At 38.9% G+C, this 8,191-nt stretch overlaps 1 pseudogene; it reads right to left on the reverse strand.

Annotated features, from left to right (window-relative positions):
- Positions 1-1,279: 1,279 nt before the first annotated feature.
- LOC149815406 (adenylate isopentenyltransferase 5, chloroplastic pseudogene) lies at positions 1,280-2,266 on the reverse strand (annotated as a pseudogene).
- Positions 2,267-8,191: the final 5,925 nt, after the last annotated feature.

The following is an 8,191-nucleotide window of genomic DNA, read 5'->3' on the forward strand; positions in this document are numbered from 1 at the left end:
TGGATGCCGAAACACACACACACACAGCTCCATATTCTGTAACGCCTCTATGATTCTGAAATGAAATTCTGTTTCATGACTAAAATAATATTGTGTAGGCACACACACATACAGCATTAATTAATTTCATCAACAAAGGAAACACAGTAATGCATATTGTGAATATACAACCGATAGAACAGTGTTTCTTCTCTAACCATCGAGTATTTCATGGATCAGACTTTAATTTTTATCATTCATTTATTTAGCGACATGTTTTGAATTATAAATTTTCGATGTTTAGATGTATTTTTTAAAGCGCTAAAAATCAATGGCCCACAATACTTTGTATTATAAAGCTTTAAATGCATTGTGAGTTCGAAAAACATATATATTGTAAAGTCTTCCTGTAAAGCATATTTCTTACTAAACAAATTATAAAGAATAAATATATAGGATCTGATCCATGAGATGCTCAAGCATTCAAGAAGGGGAGTTGTCCATCGTTGGTTGTAGATTTTAGACCTTTATTTGGTTGGATGATCTTATATATATATATATATATATATATATATATATATATATATATATATATATGAGAGTAACGCCAAACAAGATTTTCTTTTCATAATTATACTCTGGGTGTGCACCGCTGATCATGCGCTCGTTAATAATAAAACAGATTTTTAGTGGCAGTTGTGACCACCACTAAAGGTCTTTTTCTCTTACATCTTTAGCGGTGGTCTTTGACGGCGCTAATTCACTTAAATCAATGTCAGGGGCATACGATTTGGCTGTCCACAATTACAACATTTCCTATTCTTTTATATATATACTGCAGATTTGAACACCATTCATCAGCTAATCATTTCCATAAAAAAATCCTTAGTAGTATGATACTGGCCTTTGAGACGCTCTGCACGTGTGAACTAAGTGTAAAGGAAGCCTCAAGCACGTGTGTGGTGTAGTGATTGCACAGAACCGTTGTGCTGCAGGTACGATGTGGTAAGACAAAGGACACAAGACAACAACCTAAATGACTTACGACTTGACAGTAACAGTTCCATCGCTTTTTCCTTTTTCTCTCTCTTTTTTTATTTATTTTGAGGAAATATTTTATTTTTATTGGAAAATCCAACACGTGGCAAGAGATGATGTAAAATGTACCACGTGAGAGATGCCCCTGATTGGATCATGGAGGGTGGTGGTGAGCCCCCACGTAATCTCTCTCCGATCTTCTCTCTTTCCTCGTTGATGTGTGGTGGTCTCTACCCCCACGTGGCAACTGCTAGGCACGGGCTTATCCTATGGCTGTGACCGCTTCAACTGCACCCAAAGCAGCAGCGGCAACAGCAGGAGAGGAAGCACCATCACAATTCATTGGGTTTTTCAATAAGAACCTTCTCACGATGCTGACACTTGGGCCGAGCACGAGGCGCTCCCACGCATCCCTCGAGGTGCGGCCGGAGCTTGCCAGTGCCTCGGTGGCATCGAGCCGATGAAGGTCCCACCCATAGATGGCCCTAAGTTTATGGATCTTGCCCGATTGGCAGCAGGTGAGCTTGCACGTGTTGACCTTGATCTCATTAATGGCAACCTCCAATAGGCTGGACAAGGTTCGCTCATCAGCCCCACAAGCCTGTGCCCTTAGGTACTGGTCCAGCTCTGGCACCCCAATGGCCTTTCTAAGCCCTAGAGAGTAGTAAGCCTTTGGGTGAAACATCTTCCTCACCTCTTCCACAAGCCCAGCCTGGACCATGCGGTCCACTCGGTCTGATACAAAACTGTGTAGGACAGGTAGGGATGCATCCACCCATAAGAAGCAACAATCATACTGAAGTCGGAACGGCGATGCTTCATCACCAACAAGCGCCTCGATGTAAGAATTTGAGCCACCGGCAACAATCGGCAGGTGCTGGCAGCGGATGATCCCATCGATCGACATGGATGCAAGAACTCGGAAGTTGGCGGCCGAGAACTCAGTCTCCGGGTCTGCTACACCCAGCAGGTGGTGCTGTAGGCCGCGCCTCTCCTGGACTGTGACCTTGTTGGTCACTATGTCTAGGCCCTCGTACACTTGCATTTTATCTGCATTGATGATCTGAGCCGGGAAATACTTTCCCAGCTCGATCGAGAGGAGTGACTTCCCGGTGCCGGTCGCACCCATGACCACAACGACCTTGTCTTTCCGAAGATGAAGGTCGTCAGTTTCCATGGAGATGCCTTCATTTTCTCTCACGCCCACTGGAAATTGTAGTAGCCTACAACTGAAGAGTGCTAGAGTCATAGTAACTTGGTCGAGAACACAGCTAATGATGGAGGAGTGTACTCAGTGTAGGCTAGAAGAATGAGACTTGAGATGGCTTTGAAAATGGAACCATTCATCTAATATAAGCCACATAAAGCTGAAACTTATTTTAATATATATATATATATATATATATATATATATATATATATATATATATATATATATAGAGAGAGAGAGAGAGAGAGAGAGAGAGAGATTTCTTACACTAGACGCCGCACACAGATTATTAAGGGAATATGAGCAGAAAGGAATACAATAATGAGTGGTTGCTAGTTCAAATCACCAAATTATGGGAAAATAATCAATCACTTTCTCCCCACAATATTACTTAAATAAAATCATGTAGTGCTTTGGAGAAGGCATATACTGATTGTCTTTGTTGCCCCTTAAGCTTTCTTATGTTATCAAGTAGGAATGTAAACTGTTCAGATTCGGTTAGGATGTAGCCAATACCATATTCAGCTAATCAGATGTTGGCTAAGCAGATTTGAATTCAGATTCATATTAGAATTTTGAAAAGCTAATAGCAGATGTGGGTTTTTTTTTACGTATAAATGGATTTGGATATAGTCAAATTCGAATATTTTCGGACTCTAGCAAAAAATCAAGACCATATCTGCATCCGATTATAATCGGGTAAGGTTTTGGCTTACCAAATGCAACTGCACAGAATTGAATTCGGCTGGACATCGGATAGAATATGGTTTATTGACATACCTATTTTCAAGTAAAAATTAGATTTTCTGTTTCCTTTATTGTCTTTGTGGACCTTCTATACTGATTCATTTAATTAGGACAACCTTGTTTGCCATCATCATAATCGCCTTTAGCAACTGCTAGCATGTGCTTGCCTATATTTGCTGAATTATTAGTTTACAAAAAATTATAAATCATTGCAGTAGCGATGATAATTATACTAGTTAGTGGTCCTAGCATTGACTTTGTACTTTAAAAAAGTTTAAATAAGCAAAGTCATTAATGACCTGAATTTCCCTCTAAAAGTTCTTGCTGGAGGGAAAATATATAGATCGAGGGCATATATTCTGCAATATTTTAGACTGGATCTAATTTTTTTTTTTGAAGGAGAAATAATTCATTTCAGCAAGAAGATGGTACAGTAGGAATGACGAGATGTCACCCCCATGTGAGTTACATAACAGTATTAAAGTGCAAAATAAAACGTTCACGAATATTTGACCACTTGAGACTAATCCTTTGACGTAGTTCCCGCAAGGCATCTTTAGCTAGTACCTTGCTTGGTATATTACACCCCCAAGTGTCGACGCTCATTACTTTGCAACCAAACTGATATCAACACAAAGCACCTCCAAGCAAAAAGAATCTTGTTGCTCTTTCTTATAATGAAACTACCAATAAGCACCTATCTAAGATCAAATTTACCCACTCATAAACGGTCAGTCAGATTCCAAATGCTAATAAAACAATCCTTGATATAATCACATCCCCAAAAAAGGTGAGGTGAGCTTTGCTCTTCCTTTACACAGAAAACACATTGACTTGGAAGTGAAAAACCTTTTCGCATAATCCGTAAGAATGCGGCCATGAAGGATCAACCATCCCGTAAGAGAGCCCGGAATTGGGAAGGCAAAGTCCCAAAGAGCTTTCACCGGAAACCATAACACCGTAGGAGTTCCAAGCATATGATAGTAAGATGGAATTGAGAAGGTTTCATCCAGAGAGTGAATCCAATAAGGAGCATCCATAGAAGCATTCAGTCTTCCTGATGCCAACAAACGCATGACTTATCCACTCCTCAAAAGCAATAGGTGATGGGTTTCTTCTTAGCTGAATGTCAAATCCAAAATGAAGAAATAACCTTCTCTTTACCTTTGGCAACCCAATACAATGTTGAATAAGCCATCTTTGAGACATCTGTATACACACCAAACATCCGTTCAAAATCTTGATCAATTCCCGTTACCCAAGGCAACACGAATAGACTAAGAAAATAGTCAAAAGCTTCACTAAGCCTTTCGAAATACCTGAACCACCCAACCATTTCAACCCCCCAGCCATTCAAAGCGTATTTTTTCTTGAAAATGTCCACCTTAAGTTTTTCCATGTGTAGAAGACACCATAACCATTTTAGTAAAAGGGTTTTGTTCCATCTCTCAATCTCACAAATGCCCAATCCACCATCTTCCTTAGGTCTAGTAATGAGGTTATGTCTCTTACTAGACCACAAGAAAATTCAGAATGGCATGGTAATTCTCTTTCTTGTTTTTTTAGGAATCAGAAAGATTTGTACAAAGTGCAACAAAAAAACTAGATAGCACATGCTTTACAAGAGAGTCTTCCCGCAAGAGCCAAATTGAATCAAATCCAGGAGTTCATTTTAACGGCCACTCTCTCTTCTATCTCCTTCCAAAATATGTCTTCAAACACTAAGATGGAGAAGTAGCCCAAGATACTTCAAGGGAAGCTCTCTAAGTTGGCATCCAAAGAGCTTAGTAGCTAAAGCATCCACCATAGCTGATTCATTAAAAGGGACATAGCAAAGACCCGACAACTTGGAGAAGATTTTAAGCAAAGTCTATAAATTGGCAATATTAAGCTGACTTGCTTGGTCAAAAATAAGGATGTTATCCGCAAAGAGAATATGAGAAAAACGTTGGTACCAAGGCAACTCCATCCTGTTAAATGATATCACAAAGATTAGGCATACACACAAGCACACAATTTAATGTGGTTCGACTCGAAAAGAATCTACATCCACGGCCTGTAAATATCACTCTCTATTTCTCTCTACACATTGGAGAGAATAGAGGTTGGATGGGTTACGTGAGTTTTGGTCTTTCCTTTCTCTTTATCACAATTCAATGTTGTTACAATCCCACCTATATTAGGCAACTCTCTAGAGCTAACTTCATCTTCATGTTGGACTCTTTGGCTTAGAGGAGTCCTCTTTGAGTTGACGTCTTCTTCCCTTCTATGTTGGGTTCTTAAGAGAGTCCTCATCAAGTCGACCTCTGACTCCACATTGGCATTTGCTGTTGGATTTGGATCTTCTGATGGAAGTTGAACTAGATCCAGCTTTTCCTTAACCCCCCCCCCCCCCAAAAAAAAAAAAAACGCTCAATGGCCTAGGGAGGGTGTTGAGTTTGTCTCAAAGAAGACTAAAGCAGCTGGTCAAACAGTCATGACATCAACAAGTTAGTCTGCAGAGGAGAGGAGATGCACCAATGTTGTCACACCACATTGTCGGAGGCGAGTTACTAAGAACATGAAGATCCTTCAAGAGGTATATAAGCCAGAGAACTTCAACAACAACATTGGACAAGGACTGATATTAAGCTTGTATACTGGAGTGGGACATTGTGCATTGCTTATGAGCAGGGGCGTAGCTAGGGGGGGGGGGGGCAGGACTGGGCTGTAGCCCAGTCCTACCTCCCGAAACAGTTAAAAAAAATTTTATTTTTTTTTAAAAGCCCAGTCCTAGCCCAGCCCTGATTCCATATGAAATAGATTTTTATCCATTTTTGTAGCCCATCCCAGTCCTAGCCCAGCCCTGACTGCAGCAAATAGTTTGATTTGTCCATATGAAATAGATTTTTATTAATAATTGTAGCCATTTTTTATTTTATCTAAAAAAAAAAAAAATCGGGGGCGCTGCCCCCGAACCCCCGACTATCGCACAAATAATTTTTTTTTTGCTACACCCCTGTTTGCCCCCCCTCACATGAATCCTAGCTACACCCCTGCTTATGAGCAGACCATGAAATAAGGGACCGACCAAGGAAGATATCAAAAGCCTTGATTGATTTTTTATTATCAACAATACACGCCCAATCTGCATCTAAAAAGATCTGAAAGATGTTGCACTTTGGAACTAGGAACCCATAGTTGAGAGTTTGTTTATGGATACACTTAACAATTGTTCAATGTATGGTAGTGGGAGCATGCTTGTATAGACACACCTTGTTGACCACAAAAAGCAAGATTTGGCCTGGTGAGAGTAAGGTACTGCAAAGCACTTACCACATGGTGATACCCAGTTGGGTCATGTAATGGATCTCTTTTATGAGCAGATAACTTGGTGAACGTGGCCATAGGAGTGGTAGCTAGTTTTGCTCTAGTCATATTGGTGTGATCCAAGAGATCCAACATATACTTCTATTGAGATAAGTAAAGACCAACAAGGGTAACAATAGCTTCAATGCCCAAGAAAAAATATAAATTACTCAAATCCTTAATGGCAAACTCAGCACTGAACTATATCAACAAAACTAGGAGAACTGCCAGTAATAAGAATATCATCCACATAAATGAGGATAAAAGTCGTGAGATTGTCCATATGAAAAATAAATAGGAAAGTGTCAACACGAGAGTTCACAAAACTAATACTAAGAAGAAATGTTGGTATCATGCTTGAGGTGCTTGTTTAAGAATGTAGAGGGCCTTAGACAACCAACACACATGATTAGAGTAATTGGGTTCCACAAAACCTTGCAGTTGTGGCATATATACCTCCTCAAACAAGACCCCATGAAGGAATGCATTTTGAACATTGAGTTGGCGGATAGACCAACCTAAAAAAACAACATCGAACGAATAGTTGATGGTTTAACCACGGACTAAAAGTTTCAAAATAATCAATCCCCTCTTCTTGGTTGTAGCCTTTGGCAACAAAATAGGCCTTATATCTAAGAAATTTGTAATCAAGGATGGTCTGAAACATAATTTGATAAGGAGACTTCTAATTTATAACACTGGATAACAATCTATTTATCAAATAAACAACAGTTAAGAATATATAATCTCAATATTTTTGTGGTAACCCTGCTTGAACTAACAAAATAAGACCAGTCTCCACTACGTGTTGATGTTTACGTTTGACACATCCATTATGTTTATGTGTGTGTGGATAGGTGACATAGTGCTCAATGTTGCATGTTTTTAAAAACATAGATACGACTGTGTATTATCCTCCCCCGTTAGTTTGGAGGAATTTTATACAATGACCAAATTTTTTTTTCATAAACTTTTGAAAGCTTTGAAATATGGGAAGAACCTATAATTTTTTTCAATGAGAAAGATCCATGTAAATCAAAAAAATGTATCTACAAAGCTAACATAATATGAGCGTCTATTGATACTAGGAACTGAAGTAGGCCCTCAAATATCAAAATAAACCAAATCAGGAGGTCCACCAACTTTATGTGTGGATGGTTCAAAGGGTAGAGGATGACTCTTACCCAATTGACATGCCAAACATACAGAGCTAAATTTTTTAATGAAAAAGGATGATTGTGCTTATTCAAGATATGACTAACTATCCAAAAAGATGGATGCCCCATTCGTTTATGCTAATGCTCAATAGATGCACGTTCACCAACATATACAGTCGCCTCATGTTTATCCTTCAACTACCTCTATTTAGGAATATCTAGCATGTAAAATCCCATGTCATTTGTTCCTTGAAGAACTGTTTTTCCTATTTTATGATCCTTAACACAACACCGGTCATGATAAAATTAAAAAAAGGCATCATTGTCTTTAACAAATTTTTGAACAGATAACAGGTTATGAATAATGGCAGAAACATGAAGAATATCTCTCATAAAAATGTAGTGTTAGAGCTATTGAAATTAGAATCACCACTAAGTTGTATTTATAAGCAAGAACCATTACCAATTTTGATATGATTATTCCCTTAAAATTAATGCTGAAGTGAGAAGTTATTCATATTTATTGTCACATGATGAGTTGAGCCAGAGTCCAGAAACCAAGTGCCATTATCCATATGAGTCATCATGCTAGTATTGTATGCCTCTGGACTAAGGGAATCTTTCTAAAACTTAAAATCTTGCACTATAAGGCACCATGTTTATGTTATCTATAGGCCTGGCATGTGGTACGACACTGGGCAACAATATATCG

Source organism: Nuphar pumila, chromosome 15, assembly GCF_984573655.1.
Source record: "Nuphar pumila chromosome 15, dmNupPumi1.hap1.1, whole genome shotgun sequence".
In the NCBI taxonomy this organism is placed as follows: Eukaryota; Viridiplantae; Streptophyta; class Magnoliopsida; order Nymphaeales; family Nymphaeaceae; genus Nuphar; species Nuphar pumila.